We start from the raw sequence: 17,658 nt of genomic DNA, 5'->3' as shown, positions 1-17,658 counted from the left end.
CTTCCCAGGTGCCCGCATGCTACCCTCTGCCTCAGTGGGTCTTGTGATCCTCTTGCTGGGTTCTGTTTGGGCCAAAGATGTCAGCGAAGAGTATAGAGGAGATCACCAACTTTCAAGATAAGCAGACCCAGTTGGAATCTTTACAATTAAACCTAGTATCTTCAGATGCCCTCAGATTAACTGCACCTAAGGATCGCTATCAACCGTAAAAAGGCCTATTGCATTGAGAGCCCAGGCATAAATAAAAATAGAAATTTTATGTATTAAAAGCAGTTTTTAAAATAATCCACTAAAAATCAGTGTTTATGCCTTATCTAGAAAAATGTTTCTAATAATGTTCAGTTGATATATTTAGCCTTTTAGGTATATAGTACATACAGAGTTAAGACTATTACAGCCTTTTCCTAAAGGGTATTGATGTTTTATAATCTTCCTCTTGTTCTGACTAATGCTTTTTTTTAAAAAAGATTTTTATTTATTCATTCATGAGAGACAGAGAGAGAGAGACAGAGAGAGGCAGAGGGAGAAGCAGGCTCCATGCAGGGAGCCCGATGTGGGACTCGATCCCTGGTCTCCAGGATCACGCCCTGGGCTGAAGGCAGCGCTAAACCGCTGAGCCACCCAGGCTGCCCTGATTAATGTTTTTAACCTTACATGTTGCTTTGCCAATTATAATTAGTTGCTTTTCCTCTTTCTTTTCGTTTTTAAAAGAATGTATTTTCCTAATATCTGCTTACCTCTTCCTTTCTTTTTCACATTAAACAAATCACTTTAAGTGTGCTTTGAAATAAGATACATTTGCTTTTTAAAGTCCAATCTGACGATTTTTGTGAAAGATGAATCCAGCTCGTTCACATTTAGTGGAATATCAGATATCTTTGATTTTATTTCTTTCGTCTTACCTCATGCATGCCATTTATGTTACTATGTTTTTCCTTTCTTCCTCTTAATTTTGGTGGGCTGATAAAAGTACTATTAATTCACTCCATTTTACTGATTAAATTTAAAGGTTCTGGTACAATCTCCAACTCGTCTAGCTATTACTCTCCCTCCCACTTTGCTCACTTCTACTGAACCCCTCCTTTCTCTGCAGTTAATACAGAAACTATATCTCTCCCTCAAAGTGTTTTATTTTCTGATTGTCCTTTCCACCTTCATAACACTTTTACTTCCTTACTCTTATCTCAGATTAAGACTTAAGAAAAATTCTTCCCTTCTCTACTGCTCCTTCCTCCCTTCTCAAGGATTGATGAGATAGGTGGTTCTCTGCGACATTTGCAGGTGTTCCCTATAGGATGTTTCTTCTATTTGTATGACCATTATTTAGCACCAACTTTACAAATTCCCAGGCATCCCATTATTTTCAATGGACGTAAAAATTGCGTGCACGTTCGCGCCCACACCCACTCATGCACACATGGAGAGACAGAGACTCACATTCGTGCCATTTCCTCATTGCCTCTGCCCCACTGGAGACTCTGTTCTGATCTGCAGTTGGTTGTCTTACAGTCCTTCTTGAAGTATTTCCTTAGATAAATACGTAAGGGTGACAGAAGCCTGGGATCTCTGCACAGCTGCTCACAGCCTTCCCTCACCCTGGCAGGTGCTCTCTCAGCGAGGGGTAGGGTTTGGGGTGGGGACCCTCCTCCCTCAATTCTATGGGTGTAATTCCTCAGTCTCAGTCTCCTGTCTTCTTCCAATTTGTGTTGGCTCTTTCCTTTGTACACAACCTAGTTTTCGTGTCTGACAGCCTATACATTTTTTAATACTTGAATTTAGGAATTCTGGTAGGACATGCCCAAGTGTGTCTTTGTTTGCGTGTTTGTTTTTAATTTTCCCGCATCAATTCTGCTTGAGCACTCTGACTTTGCAGACTCAAGTCTTTCTTCAAACCAGGGAAAATGTCTTCTATTATTCCCCTGATTAATGCATCCCTGCATCTGTTCCCTCTCCCTCCTTCAGAACTTCTATTATTCACATGTTAGGTCCCTGCATCTGTCCGCCAAACCCTTTTAAAATTTTTCTCATAATGACTTCCAGCTCTTTGTGTTTTCACTTTCTGCGTGAAAATATCTTTCGCTTGATCCTACAGGCCCTAATTCAATCCCCAACAGAGAATAACAGCTCTCGGATGTGGAAAACTAAAGGGGAAAAAAACCTCTTTGAGGCTGAGTCTTTTTTCTCCCCTCATATTGAGATAGAATTTCTTTGAGTGCTATTGTTGTTATTATTTTTTAAAATCTCATTCAAAAATTAAAGCTGTCTTCTTTCCTCTCCTGCCATTCTTGTTTACCAGGAGCTGTCAGTTTGGGGCATTCTGCTTGTTTTTCCTTGTCTAGCTGCTGGGTCCTATAGCTGCTGCTGTGACTGTCAGGGCTCTGTTTGCTCTTGGGCTATTAGCTGAGCAGGTGAGGAGGCTCTTGAGTGATGGCCTAGCTGGCTGGAGCAGTTATCTGGGCTCCTTTGAATGGGCAATGTACCGCCTGGCAAGCAGTCAGTCCTTGCTTATGGGGAGTTCAGTATACACGCTGCTGTCCTGGAGGTCCTCTGGGACAATTCTCCTCCAAGCAGTGACCCAGGGATCCAGATTGGTCCCTTCCATCTAGTGGATCTTTAATCCTTCAGGATGTCTCCATAATCTTCTGTGGGATACCTGGGTAACTATGGCAACGTATACATTTTTTTTTAACCCATACACATTTTTGAAAGTGACAAGAGCTATCAAAATAGAGCAGGATAAGGAGTTCATGCTCATATACTGGGAGTATGTATGGGAGTGTGATTGAAGTTTAAATAGGGAATGGTCAGAGTGGACTTTACTAGGAAGGGGCCATTTGAGCATAAGACCAAAGAGTGTTGAGACATGAAGATATCTGAAGCAAGAGCATCCTAGGCAGAGGGACTAGCCAGTGCAAAGGCACTGGGGTGAGAGGGAGTCTGGAGTATTTGAGAATTAGCAAGCAGCTGGCATGGCTGGTGGCCAGTGGTGTACATATGGAGGAGAATATTAAGAGATCAGGTCAGAGAGGTAATGGAGGGCTTGATCAGTTAAGAGGTCACTGCAATAATCCAGACAAGAGTTAGTGGTGGCTGGCTCTATGGTGGTGCAGTGCAGAGTGGTGGAGTGTAAAGTCAAATTTTAGATACTTTCTTTTTTTTTTAAGATTTTATTTATTCATCAGAGAAAGAGAGAGAGAGAGAGAGAGACATAGGCAGAAGGAGAAGCAGGCTCCATGCAGGGAGCCTGACGTGGGACTTGATTCCAGGCCTCCAGGATCACACCCTGGGCTGAAGGCAGTGCTAAACCGCTGAGCCACCCAGGCTGCCCAAATTTTAGATACTTTCTGAAGGTAAAGCCAAAGGGACTTCCTGACTGATATGAAGTGTGAGATAAAGAAAGGAATCAAGGATTTTATTTATTCAAGCAACATTTATGTAGCATTTATACTATGCCTAGGTACTGATCTAAGCATTTGACAAATACCAACTCATTTAGTCCTCATACTACCCTCAAAGGACATTGTTATCTCATTTTTTCAGATTAAGAGACTGAAACACAGAGAGGCGAAGAAATTTGTCATATTGTCATATACAGGATTCGAACCCAGCAAGCTAGCTCTGAAGTGTGCGATGTTAACCACCATTATTCTGCCCTCCGTGCATGTGATAAGTGAAAGAATCACAGGATGGGTATCTGGACTCACTGAGCTCATAAAAGACTTAGGCCAGAATTACACTTATCACGTGACTTCCACAGGTCCTCATTTGGTCCAGAAGACCACACTGGCATTTTGGGTTCTCAGGAGTGAGTGCCAACTCAGAGCTAGTCTTCTGTAATCCCAGAAAAGTTTGGGTATTTCCACTTCCACGGTGCACAGTCATCCTGGTAAATGACCGCATTCCCTTTGGGGAAGACCAGGAGGAAGGTTTATGGTACTTGTGGCACTGGGTCCCTCCTCAAATGGATCTATAACATTTTTATTGGGGTCCCCTCTACATATAGGGGAAAAAGAAAAAAAACTCTGATTTTAAGGAACTGAGACACTAATGCTGAGATTTTTAGCCTTAAGAAGTGGAAGGATGGATGCTGTTGATGGATATGAGGAAGTTTAAGGAGTGAACCAAATTTAAGGGTGGCAGGAAGATCAGGAATTCCATTGGGGGCATATTTATTTTGAGATATGTTTTAGACACCCAAGTGGAATCGCTGGGTAGATGGCTGGGTGGATGAGCCACGATTTCAGGGGGGAGGTCCAGCATGGAAGTATAAATCTGGCAGTCACCAACACAAAGATAATATGTTTAAACCCAGGAAATGCAAGGGGAGAATCGGGAGAAATAGGAGAGGGTCTAAGAACCAAGCGCTGGGCGTGGAGAAGAATATAAGCCAGTAAAGGAGGCAGCCGGTGTGTGGCCACGAATGCCAAGTGAGGAATGTGTTTCTAAGAAGTTGAATGTGATCGATTGTGTCACGTGTTGCTGGTCAAGTGGGATGAGGACTGAGCCTTCATTCATGACCTCGGAAAAGCAGTTTTGGGGAGTGGTGGTGGCAAAAGTGTGGTGATGTTCCAAAGTGGTGACAGAACCGGAGGAGGAGGACACAGTGGATAGTCAAATCTTTCAAGAAGTGTTGATGCAAAGGAGAACAGAAAAAATGGGGGGGGGGGGAGGTAGCTGAAAGGGGAAGGAAAATCCAGAGAAGACATTTTTATAAGGTGATTAAGATAAAACTGTGTTTATAGGTGCTGGAAACGGCCCAGCTGGTAGATAAGGAAAATGGATGGTGGCACAGGAGAGAACATTCCTGCAGTGATGCACGAATAGGCAAAGGCAGACTCACTGCAAATGGATTCAAGCCATAAACTCTAAAGCACTGAGATTTACTCAGATTCATCACTCTTTTGTTTTTCTGCCACTCTCATACCTAGTTGGTTATCGTTGCCAATGTGTGTAAGAGCAGGGCGTCCTTGAGAAGCACCATGCAGAGGCACATCCCCTGTGAGTGTGATGTTGACAGTGATGCAGACCCACTGAGTCCGAGGAGGTGGGAAGATCAGCTCCTAGAGCAGCACTTACAGGGCTGCAGCCAGGAAGAGGTGGCTAGGAGGGGGCACCACCGGAGACCTAGGAAACAGTTGGCTCCCTTTGTCACAGCACACTGGCAGCCTGGCCCACCTTCACCCACCATCCTCCCAACTCCTGATGACCTGCTCTGAGGCCTTCGGCCCACAGCTCCCTGCACTTCTCTGTGGTCATTTACTGTTTAGAATCCTCAATGTGTATCCATTTTCCATTTTTTCTGCCAGATTATCTATTCATTTACTTTTTACCTAAGTATTACATTGTCAACAATTGTTTAATCCTTTATTATTACACGTAGAAGCCAAAACCCTGCTAGGTGGCCTTTAGCTTTAAAAAATTGAGGAAAAAGTGGGAACCTTTAAACATGAATAATAAGGTTTAACTCTTTTTCCTTTTTTCTTTCCAAAGAGAATCCTTTCCGCCCCCAACCCCCCCAATTATCTGCAGTATATGACACGAAGGTAGGTTCCCAGAGGACATAAAGGTGATACAGTGCAGTTGTGGCAGGACAGGTGCCCCAGGAAAACAGCAGAGGCTTAATCCAAGGTGAAGGGTATTAGGGTTTTTTTTTCTTTTTTTTAAAAGAGCATAAGTGGGGTGAGGGACAGAAGGAGAAGCAGACTCCCTGCTGAGCAGAGGGCCCCATGTGGGGCCCGATCCCAGGACTCCAGGATCATGACCTGAGCCAAAGGCAGATGCTAACTGACTGAGCCACTCAGGTGCCCCGGGTATTAGGTTTTGAAAAGTCACCCAGCACTGGCTCTTGTCTGCTGTTATGCTGGTTACTCAGTCTCCTCATGAATCTAATTTCTCATTGAGGAGCTTCTAAATTAGAATACTATATTTCTTGTTTGTGCTGAACCACGCTGCCAGAGGCCACACCATTGTGCCCAACCGCGGATCATTTGAGGACACAGTCATGAACTGGAATCCGAGCTTGCCATGTGCTTGCTATGTGCACATACTGCCACCACCTGCTGAGAGGTCAGTCTCCTCCTCCTGACAACACCTCCTTGAGGGAGGCTTCACACCGTCTTCACCCCCTTCTCTGCAGGGCCCAGCAGTGTCTGCCACAGAGTCACCCAAGAAGTGTTTGTCGAATGAATGAATACATTAAGTAGATAATAAACCAGGTAACCTGGTCATTAATTTCCACTTGACAGTAGCTTGCAGGTTAGAAGACAGAAGGCAATATATCTAGTTTTCTGTTTCACTGTAAATGAACTCCATTGATCACTCCACCCCACCCTCAACACTTCTATCCAAATTAACTTTTTTATTGGTTTAGTGTTTCGAGGCCTCTTTATTTTTCTATGATTCTCATTTGGAGTCAGGTTGCAAAGAGGTAAAATCTAGTTTAGTGTATTTATCTGTGACACAAAAAGCTTTTAGCGGAGACTATAATTTTTGTCTACGCCCCACCAGGCTCCACTTTATGTGGATGTGGACTGCTGTCCCTCACTTCAAAGACTGCGCACACCTGCCCCTCTGCCTGGGAGGTCCCCTTCTCCCTGTCCACTTGATAAACTCCTGGGCAGGGAGGCTGAAAGGATTAGTATAAGAAGCTGCTGTTGGAAGCAGAAATTTTGGTTTAATGAGAAGTTTGAGTAGGCGGTTTTGATTCCACCTACCTCTAGCATGACATTACGTTAAATTCTTAACTTCTTGGATCTCAGTTACTTCTTTTGCATGAACATGGATAAAGCTGATCCTGATGGACTGTTGTGAGGATTTGGTGAGGTAATATATAAACACAGCATAGGCACAGGCCCTTAGCTAGTGCTCAGCAATGACACCACGATCATTAGCACCTCTGCCATCACCACTCTCATCCCCACCACTATCAGCACCATCACTACCACCACCATCACCACCTCTCCACTATCGTGCCCACCACTACCGTATTACAACCATCATCACCCCCCCGACTACCACCACCATCACCATCATCCCCATCACCACTGTATTATCAGCACTCCCACCAAAGCCACTATCACCACCACCAACAACCATCACTACCTCTACCACTATCATCCCCACCACTATTGCATTACTATATTACCATTACTGTATTACTATCATTACCACCCCTTCGACTACCACCACCATCATCACCATCAACACTTCCACCACCACCACCACCACCATTGTGAACACTCTCATCCCCATCATCACTGTATTACCACCCCCCCACCACTACCATCCCCACCACTATGCTATTACCACCCCTCACGACCACCCCCACCATCAGCAGCAGCACCATTACCATCATCCTCTCATCATCATTTCAAATATAGTCTACTCTGTGAAGCCTTCCTGGACTCCACAAACCTCTGTATCACTATACACCCAGCACTCATCACATCACACTGTCTGTTCCTTTTCATGTTGGCTTTCTATAGCTGTGCCACCTGATGGCAGTAACTTTGTCTTATTAATTATTAGATTTCTGGTGTCTAGCATCTAACACGGGACCTGCCACCTAAGATTGGCTTGTTAAGTGTGCCTTGAAAAAATACAGGAATAAAATCAAGTTTGCTTAGGCGTAAAGTTGGCATTCACCATGTATATCAAAAGGTATCATGGAAATGATGGACCCAAGTCTGGGAGACTGACTGCAAGTCTAATGGTGTAAATATGGAGATCTGATAGGATTATGTTGTTTGTAAGCTCTACATACACTCTAGTAAATTGGAACTGTTTTAAACTTTAATATACAAAGTAAATTTATGTTCATTTATAGCACCAGGAGTATTATTTTATTATTTTAAGCACTTGCAAATATGTTAACTCTGTTTTTGTTTTTTTGACATATTGTTGGATATGTTTTTTTTATTTTTTGTTTTTTTGAGATGGCTTTTTGATCAGGGACACAAACCTTGATCAAAATATTGTCTGAGAGACTGCAAGTGCTTTAAACTTATTTTGTTTTATTATAAGGTTTTAAAACACTATTTTTTTTTGAGGGAAATGGAATCTGTCTGACTTCCATTATGTTCTGAGTTATCATTCAATAGTGGCCAGATCTGCAAATCTGAGGACAAGGAGATGAATATGAGAGATGCCCTTCTGCATCTCTGTCTCCTGTGACCCTCCCTCCCCACTCACAGCAACCTCTTCATTGCCTTCTTAACCCTGGAAAGCAAAGAGATGCTACTGGAAGCTGGAGGCAAAGGTAGGGAAGACAGTCTCTCAGCCACTGTCTTGGCAATTGGTATTGCTTCTCTGGGAATAACAAAGGTCTTGAAAATTTGGAAATATTGAGGTCGTTAGAAAGTTTGATACTCTTTCCTGCATTCATTACAGAAACCCAGATTGGAGCCAGGGCTCCAATTCACTTGCATAGCACTTCAAAATTAAATATAGGTCCTCTTAGGCTCTAGAAGCCCAAGTACAAGCGACTTGGGAGGCCGTAGCTAACAGAAAGAACATGGGCTTTGGGGTTGAATAGATCTGCAGATCTAACCTCAGTTCTCCTGCTGCTAGTGTATTCATTTTTCTAACCCTTCATTCCTGGTTTTGTACCTGGGTAATTATAATAGCTACTTGAAGAATAAATAGAATAATATCCATTAAGCATCTAGCATAGTTCCTGGTCCATTGTTCAGTTTCAATATAAAAGGAAGAGGCTGGGCAGGGGGAGAAAGAATAATGGAAGTGGAATCTACAGATTGAAAGAGATGTAGAGGACACACCAACCAACTGCAACAGAGGGAGCTTTTTTAGGTCCTCATATGAACTATTGCAAAATATGGGGCACCTGGGTGGCTCAGTTGGTTAAGCATTTGTCTTTGGCTCAGGTAATAATCCCAGGGTCCTGGGATCGAGTCCCACATCAGGCTCCCTGCTCAGTGGGGAGTCTGCATCTCTCTCTGCCTGTCACTCCTCCTGCTTGTGCTCTTTCTCTTTCTGTCAAATAAATAAATACAATCTTTTAAAAAATGAACTATTGCAAAATATATTGGAAAGTTTAAATGCTGAGTGGACACTTAATGATATTAAGGAGTCGTCAATTTTTTAGATGTAATAATGGTGTTGCTGTGTTTAAAAAAATGAGTTCCTGGTTTTTAGAAATACACACTGAAATATTTATAAATAGTACAAAATAGTTGCTTGTAAACATTTCCTTGATAAAAAAGTTGAAAGGTATACATTGTCCTTGTAAAAATTCAAGCCTATGAATAAATAAACAGAATCTTTAAAAATAAAAAGCCTGTAGTGAAATGTCACGGTACCGTGTTACTCTGCTGTCCACCTGCTTAGTAAAGCCAACAAAGAATAAAACAGGCAGATGTACCTGAACCTTGCCTGGCATTTAATTTACTTCAATTCACATGTGAATGGTAATATTTTATTTGCTTGCCAATTTTATATATATCTCTATTTATAGGCTTTATTTTATTTTATTTTATTTATTCATGAGAAACACACACACAGAGGCAGAGACATAGGCAGAGGGAGAAGCAGGCTCCCTGTGGGGAGCCTGATGTGGGACTTTATCCCAGGACCCCGGGATCACACCCTGAGCTGAAGGCAGATGCTCAACCACTGAGCCACCCAGGTGTCCCTTACTATAGGTATTTTTAATGTTTTCCTTAGTACGTCATCAGGGCTTCTTTTTTTGAGATTATTAAATAAATGCCATCAACTATTAGATATTATAAGTAATTCACATTTAAAATAAAATTACTACTATTTTCTTTTATTAGATCTGTTTAAGAGCATCTGGAGATTGCAAAGTGAGCTGTTGACAAATAAACACATTCTCAAAACTACTCGTCTGTGTACACGAAAAGATGCTCAACATCACTCATCATCAGGGAAATGCAAATCCAAACCACAATGAGATACTGCCTCACCCCTGTCAGATTGGCTAAAATAAAAAACACAAGAAACAGTAAGTGTTGGTGAGGATGTGGAGAAAAAGGAACCCTCTTGCACTATTGGTGGGAATGCAAACTGGAAAATAGCGTGGAGGTTCCTCAAAAAGTTAAAATAGAGCTACCCTACAAGCCAGTGATCACACTATTGGATATTTATGCCCCAAAATACAAAAATAGTACTTCAAAGTGATACACACACCCTATATTTACAGCAGCATTATTAACAATGGCCAAGATATGGAAGCAGCCCAAGGGTCCATCAGCAGATGAGTGGATAAAGATGTGATATGTGCATGTGTGTGCATGCACGTGTGCACACACAAACACACACACAAAGGAATATTCAGCCATAGAAAGAGTGAAATCTTGCCATTTGCAAGATGGATGGAGCTGGAGAGTATTATGCTAAGTGAAATAATCAGAGAAAGACAAATACTATATGATTTCATATGTGGCATTTAAGAAACAAAAATGAGCAATGAATGGAAAAAAGAGAGAGAGAGAGAGATAGAGAGAAACAGAGATAAACCAAGAAGCAGAATCTGAACTACAGAGAACACACTGCTAGTCACCAGAGGGGAGGTGGGGGGGCAGGAAGCAGGTGATGGGGATGAAGAAGGGCACCTGTTGTTATGAGCACCGGGTGGCCTATGCAAGCGTAGAATCACTGTATTATACATCTGAAACTAATAAAACACCGTATGTTAGCTACATTGGAATTAAAATTAAAAGGATATTTTTAATTGCCTATGAAATCATGATCTTATGGATGCTGCATAATCAGAGAAGAAAAAATTTGCATGTTGAGCTTAAGTCGCATCTCAAATACAAGATTTTGGATTTATCTGTGAAATGAAACTCTTTACTCTCACTGACCAACTATAAGAGCACATTATGTACTTGGTGGGGGGATGTCCAGCAGGGGAGGAGCTGGAAAACATGTGAACTGATGTCACGATGCGGTCTCTCTTGAATATTGTGGATAACTGACATTGGAGTGACCCCTGCCCGCCCTCCCGTTCACCCTGATGGCCTCACCTCACACCTCAGTGAGATGAGGGACGTTATATACTCTCTTTTCTCTATGTTCTGCTCTGGTGCCTACAAACCTACCCTCATCAGCATCTGCTTCAGAACAAGGTGGTCCCTTTTCATCAATCTTGTTTTACCTCTGTTCACCTGCATTATGAAATTTTTTTGAATTGTGGCAAAATACGCATAACATAAAACTTGCTATCTTAAATATTTTAAATGGTACAGCTCAGCAGTGTTACAGAAATTCACATTATTGTGCAACCGGTCTCCAGAACCCTTTCCATCTTGCAAAACTGAAGCTCTATACTCCTTAAAAGATAACTAGCTCCCCATTTCCTGAAAGAACAGCCAAACTTAAATTTGCGCTCTCTTACCTCTTCTTCCCCCACGACAACCAAGATTCCCTCATTCGGGCTCCCGTCCTCTGCACCTGCTGGCATAATCCATCCTCTGGAGCATTCCACTCTGCTCCCTGCTGATAACGCCCTCCCACTCCACTCCTGTGGCGCTGTGGGTTCCTGCTGGTTCCCATTGCTAAATGTTGCTACATGTTCCATTGCTAAACGCTGTCTACGTGTTGCTCTTCTCTGGGTTCTCTCTGCCCTTGGCTTTGATCTCATCCTACTGGAATCTCCATCTCTGGCAACTTCAATCTCCCACTCCTATGACTTCAATTTGAAATTTTCCACGCCCGTGTACATCTCCCACCCAGGCCTCTTGCTTGAGCTTTAGGCTCAGCAAGATTTATTTTATTACTACCCTGTGCTAGCCACTCTGATAGCACTAAAGATTCAGAGACGGTTGAGCGAGACCTGGACAAGCCAGGTTGCTGCAACAGAAGCTCTGCGCATCATAATAGTATCTTACTTTTATCTTCTAATTATATTCTAAAGCCATTTATTCTTCCCTTGGTTTCTAGGACTCCACAGTATCTTTTTAAAACCATATTTACAACTACTAAGCACCCAGAGCTGGTTCTTGGGCACCATCCTCTCCGCCAGGGACACCATCTTCCTGGTGTCCCACCCAGTCCCAGGGCTTTAGCAACACTGCAGTGGGGGGGCGGGGGGTGGAACTTGCAAATCTCTATCTATAGCTCTGATTTCTCCTTGGAGTTCCAGACATGAACACCTATTTGCTATCTGTCATCTCCACCTTGAATTTCACATGGCCCAGTAGAAATTCCCATTTTCTTCTCTCGAATCTGCTCCTTCCTCAGTAAACACTGCCACCACCCACCCGCTGCACATGCTATACATTAGGCAGTGCTCTTTGATTCTGTTTTATCTCTCATTCCCCAAATTTAACCCACCACCCAGTCCTTTTTAACTCCATACAAAATGTGATCCCATTCTATCTGCTGCTGTCCATCTCTACCGACATCACCTTAATCCACCCGAACCTCTTCCACAAGGACTACCACAATTGCTTTCTGACTTCTCTCTGCTTTATTCCTGTCCACCTTCCCCACAGCAGCCAGGGATCCCCTAAAAATGCACACCTGGCCATATCACTTGCTTGCCTAAAACCATGCAGTGACTTATATATGAGACTTCCCATACCATTCAAAACAAAATTCAAACACATTGTCCCATGTCTGGGACACAGAGCCTTTGAATTCTAGTTGGTTGACCTAGTCAACCTCATCTCTTACCCCTCAACTCCTTGCTGCTATTCTTGGGCACAGTGGTCTTTTTTCCGTTCTTTTTAGCTGGCTAAGTTTTTCTGTCTTAAGGATTTTGTACCCCTTGTATCTTTTGCCTAGAAGGTCCTACTTTCAACTATAGAGTCACCTTTTCCCTTGTCATTCAGAATTGTGCTCAGAGAGGTCTTTCGTGGCCATGCAATTTAAAATTGCCATTGGACATTCTCTTGACATCAGCCATCAGCCTGTCTTCATATTTGCACAGTGCTTATAACACTATCTTCCATTTTTCTTGTTTATCTGCTCACTTCTCTGGTTATTGGCTATATGTCTTTGCTAGGATGCCGAGAGCAGACACCTTGTCTCTTTGGTTCATTGTGGCATTCTCAGAGTTTAGCACAGTATCTGGCACTTAAAAGATGCTTTAAAAATGTTTGAATAAAAGAATAAAATGTCTTTAGGGCCCAAATTTTCTAATTCAATCTCTAAACAACTGCCAGAGTGAAATCTCTAAAATATTTATCTCTCCAAGCCACTGCTTAAAACACTCCAGAGGCTCTACATTGCCAAGAGAATATAATCCAAATTGCTTAGCACAGCCTACAAGACCCTCTATGATCTGATCTCTGTGTGCATTTCCTGTTTCATTTTTTTACTGGGTCCCCCTCCATGCCTAACAACCTGCAAGATGCCTAGTGACTAGCAAGTCAAAACACCATGCTGTTTCATGCCTCCTGGGTCTCTGATCCATGTCTTCATCATGTTTGGATCACCCTCCTTACCCATGGCTCTTCCCATTCCAATCCCTTAGGTACTCAGTTTTTAAGATGCAGCTCAAATCAGGAAGCTGTTTTGATCCCCCTGGTCATCCCAAACTTCAACCTTTTATCCATGAATTATACTTGCCTCCATGATAGCTGTTATAACTCTTTACTCTTCTATTTGCTCTCATGTCTCTTTCTTCACTTAAACTATAAACTCCATGAGGGCAGGCATAGTGCTATACACCATATCATACAGTATTATATGCATCTTATTCCCAGATGTGATTCATGGTTGGCACTCACACAGGTGTTGGTTGGCTGACTCACCGAATGTATAGATCAATTTATTTTGTCATAAAAATGCAAGGAACTTGAGAATTCCTGACATCATTTGCATTGGGGCTGACAGATGCTGCTCATTATACTGTGTTTACTGTGGCTTGAGCCCCACTGCATAACTCAGATTAATGTAGATGAATGTTTTCAAACGCTTAAGAAAAATGTGCTCTGGGAGAACATAGTCAATTTATCACCTAAAACCAATTCTTAGATCTTCACAGGGGAAATGAATGGGCCTGACAAGAATCTGAAATACTTGAGGAAAAGTTGATTAAAGAAGACTTCATGAATGATTAATTATAAAATTTAATATCTGTGGGAGAGAGTTTTACTGACATTTAAATAAATGCCAACAAAACAAGCTGCAATTAAGCACTTGCCATAGCAAATAAAGCATCATCAAGGTATTCATTCTGAATCACAATTATATAAATATAGTATGTGCAGCTCTGAAATAAATGTTCATGTTAGTTGCGATTCATTGATTGAAGCTTTGTGATTTGAATGCTTTTGTTTTTACCATGATAATTGCAAGTCCTGCATGCCTCCTTTCCCTGGGCTCCCAGTTCTTCAGTCTACTGCTTTCTGATTTCCAGTTATGTCTGCTTTTGCTAATACCTTTTCATAAAGTCTATAGTGATCTTCTGATGAACATGCCCAATGGCCCCAGCTTACTTGAGTCTTTGGAGCATGTAATTCACTGATTTGATGAATATTTATCATCTGCTCTGTGTTAGCATTAGGCACAGCTTTGGTGAAAAAAGAAAGGCAAAAAACTAGGTCAAACCAGAAACAACAGCAAAACACCAGACTTGTTTCTTGACTTCAAATATCCTATTATCCAGTGGGAAAATAGACATTAAATAAACATTTAATTACATTGTGATGAGTGCTATCAAAGAAGCATGTGACATTCTGAGAAACAGTAAAACGGCACCCAGTTTATACTGGGAATCAAGGCAGCCTCCCAGAGGAGGAGACTTGCAGGGGGAGAAAGGACAAGAAAGTCCCAAGGGAGAGAGAAAAATGATGATTTGAAAGGTATGTCTGATTGGACAATGCATGCATATTTAGGTCATCCCCCCACCCCCGCTCCGCCCAGGCAGCAGATGGAGAGGACCATAAGATATCACAAAGACACCAAACACTCATGATGATAAACATGAACCAAAGAGAAAGCATTTGGGGAGTCATTTTTTATGGAAGATAAGAGAGAGACTAGCTTGTGACACTTTCTTCATTTTGAAGTGGCTCAGAGAAAAGAAGAGAGAACCAAATTACTGGAGTATTCATATAAGGAATGTAAACTTTACTAGGTAGATGTTCCAGAAGAAGAAAGAGAAAGAAATTGGCTCCCTGTCAGGGCACCGATTCTGCTACATTCCATCCAGCACACCAGAGAGCATGTTGGTTTTCTCTCTGACATAGAGCAGACTTTCCTTTCATCCTTGATGGTCCATAAACTCACGGTGTAGCCTGCCCTCAGGAACAGGAAAGATGAAATCATTGGCATGAAACATGAAACATGTTTCATGTGTCTAGGATGGTGAACAATAAGCATAAAAGAGAAACTGATGGTTTTCACAGAAATGAAACTTCCTTTGTGTGGTTAGCACATGTGATTCAAACAAGAACTGCAGAGCATGCTCATCACCCTGTTGGACTTTTCTGGATCTTAGGCACTTTCATTCTTTATACAGAAATAGGGAAAAGGTCTTTTTCCTTCTCCCTCTTTAAAGATTAAAAAAAAATTTAAGATAGTGGTTCTCAACCTTGTCTATACATCAAAATGACCTGGGGCACTCCAAAAACCCTAGGTGCCTTGGAATCACCTGGAGCCCCTTCTTTACGGGGGCTGGTTGGGTTTACGAATCAGAGGTTTCAAATCTTTCAAGTGATTCTGATGTGTTGCCAAGTTTGAGAACCATGTTAGTAATCACCTCTTGTCTCTTTTTTCCTTTTATTTATTTAGTTGAGAGAGAGAGGGAGGGAGAGAATCCCAAGCCGACTCCTTCCTGAGCACAGAGCCCCACTGGGAACTGGATCCCAGGACCCTGAGATCATGACCTGAGTTGAAATCAAGAGTCAGCCACTCAACTAACTCAGCCACCCAGACGCCCTTCTTTTTTCCTTTTAAAATAATCCATTTCCTGAAAATTAAATGAACAATGAAAAAAAATAATTCAGATGATCATGTTTCTTCAAATAAAAAGGAGGAGCATCCACTAGAACATCTGCGACCTTGCACCGCCCTCACCCGCCTGCACTGTAGGTGGTGGTGAGCGGCTGGACCACAGGCCCCGACAGACAGTCTGACTTTGGCTGAAGGACTCAGTGGGGTTTCCCAGATATTCTTGCTCGCCACCACTTCCACATGACTCCGCATGTCTATGCGGTCTTGCATCTAAGTTTTTTCTCCTTTTGACAGACCACATGTTCCAATTAGGCTGAAAATAGGACCCCTGGAACCATCTTAGCCTCCCCCACTGGTCATTACTGCTCTGTTTTCTCTAGCAGATGCCAGGAAAGACACACAACCCTTTCTCTGAAACCCTTGGGGCCAGATGTGTTGTGGGATTCGGAATGTCTCAGACTCTGGAAAGGTATGTTCTACATTCTGTATTTTACGGGCCTTCCCAGAGTGAGGTTGGAGGAACACTCTGTAATCAAGCATTTTCATGTTTGCACAGGAAACACCTGACAGCTCCTGTGAAGGGCTGAATAAGATCACAAGTGGCCTCACATCTATCAGGTCAGATTTTGCCACTAAATCACTAGAAAATTTATGAATAAAACCTTAAGCTCTTTGGATTTGAGGCTCTGGATAAAGGAATGCAAGACCGAGGATAGCAGCATTATCTCAAACTTGTGAAAAACTGACTTTGCACTGATCTTCGCTAGTTTTCTCATTGCTTGTAACAGACACACAGAAACATGACATTACACGGATTTCCATCGTCAGTTGCATTCTGAGTGTCAGCACTTTCCATTTGGTCAGAAATGGAAACCCCAGATAACCCTAGATTTTTGAGGGTGGGAGGGAGTAAAACTAAAATAGATGAAATAAACAGACAGTTAGAGGCTGTTACCACTTAGCCCTGGTGACTCAAGCTCAGACCCTAGCTAGCTGACTTAACCTTCAGGTGGGGCCCTTTTTGCCTGTGGTCCTCCTAGTAACTGTCCCTTCTTCAGCCACCAGATACCTTTCCCCCTCGAATGGTTAAGTCAGATCATTATCATAGTTGTACTGGCCAAATTTCTGTTGTATTGGCCTTCTTTGTATCCCTCAGGCCATGAGGCCAGGGGTTCCTGTTGTAGGGACTGAACTGTTAGATATCGTGTGTGTGATCTCAGTTTTCACCAGGTGACAAGGCCCAAGAGAAATTTGAGTTATGAGCATTTATTTCCTATTCTACTGGCTACTCTTTAAGAGGTTTTCTTCCTGTGAACTCCTCAGAACATGTGGTATTTTAGGGAGATGGTTAAAAAAATCCTACTGTTTTATTAATAGTGATAGTAGAATTCCTTTTGGGGAATAAATGGTCTTCAATAAAGAAAGCTCCTTGCAGCATTGGAATATGAAAAATAGGTCTACAGTAGGATTCAGAAGTCTGGGCAGAAAAGAAATGGAGGGACACAATTACTTTGTGTTTAAAAACTTGTTGATGGTGGTGGTGGGAGGGCACCCGTGTTGCAGAAAGGAGAGAGAATGTGAGCAACATGGGACATCAGCCAAAAGACTTTATAGAACAGGATGACCATTACTCAATTCTAATTGCTTAGTAGATGGGGTCAGCAATGCAACTCCATCTACTTCTTAATTTTTCTGAACTTTCTGCAAAATCTGCCATGCAAACGCTTTGTGGGAAAAATTTGTTTGTGTTTAAAACTAAGGAAGGTAGTTCAAGAA

The 17,658-nt window shown here is 42.3% G+C and overlaps 1 protein-coding gene across 11 annotated transcripts in view; it reads right to left on the bottom strand.

Moving 5' to 3' along the window:
• The window catches only part of ZC3H12C (zinc finger CCCH-type containing 12C), a 176,481-nt gene that overhangs the window by 157,376 nt on the left and 1,447 nt on the right, over positions 1-17,658 (bottom strand). The window contains exon 1 of one of the 11 annotated variants that reach the window (XM_077893378.1): positions 11,375-11,727. The exons of the other annotated variants lie outside the window; for them this stretch is intronic. The gene's annotated coding sequence lies outside the window, so the exon portion shown is untranslated. Of the gene's footprint in view, positions 1-11,374; positions 11,728-17,658 lie in introns of those variants that run through there. 11 annotated transcript variants of the gene reach the window in all.

Source organism: Canis aureus, chromosome 3 (genome assembly GCF_053574225.1).
Source record: "Canis aureus isolate CA01 chromosome 3, VMU_Caureus_v.1.0, whole genome shotgun sequence".
Taxonomy (NCBI): Eukaryota; Metazoa; Chordata; class Mammalia; order Carnivora; family Canidae; genus Canis; species Canis aureus.
Note: the sequence above shows the minus strand (reverse complement) of the source record. Positions and strands in the feature narration are given on the sequence as shown.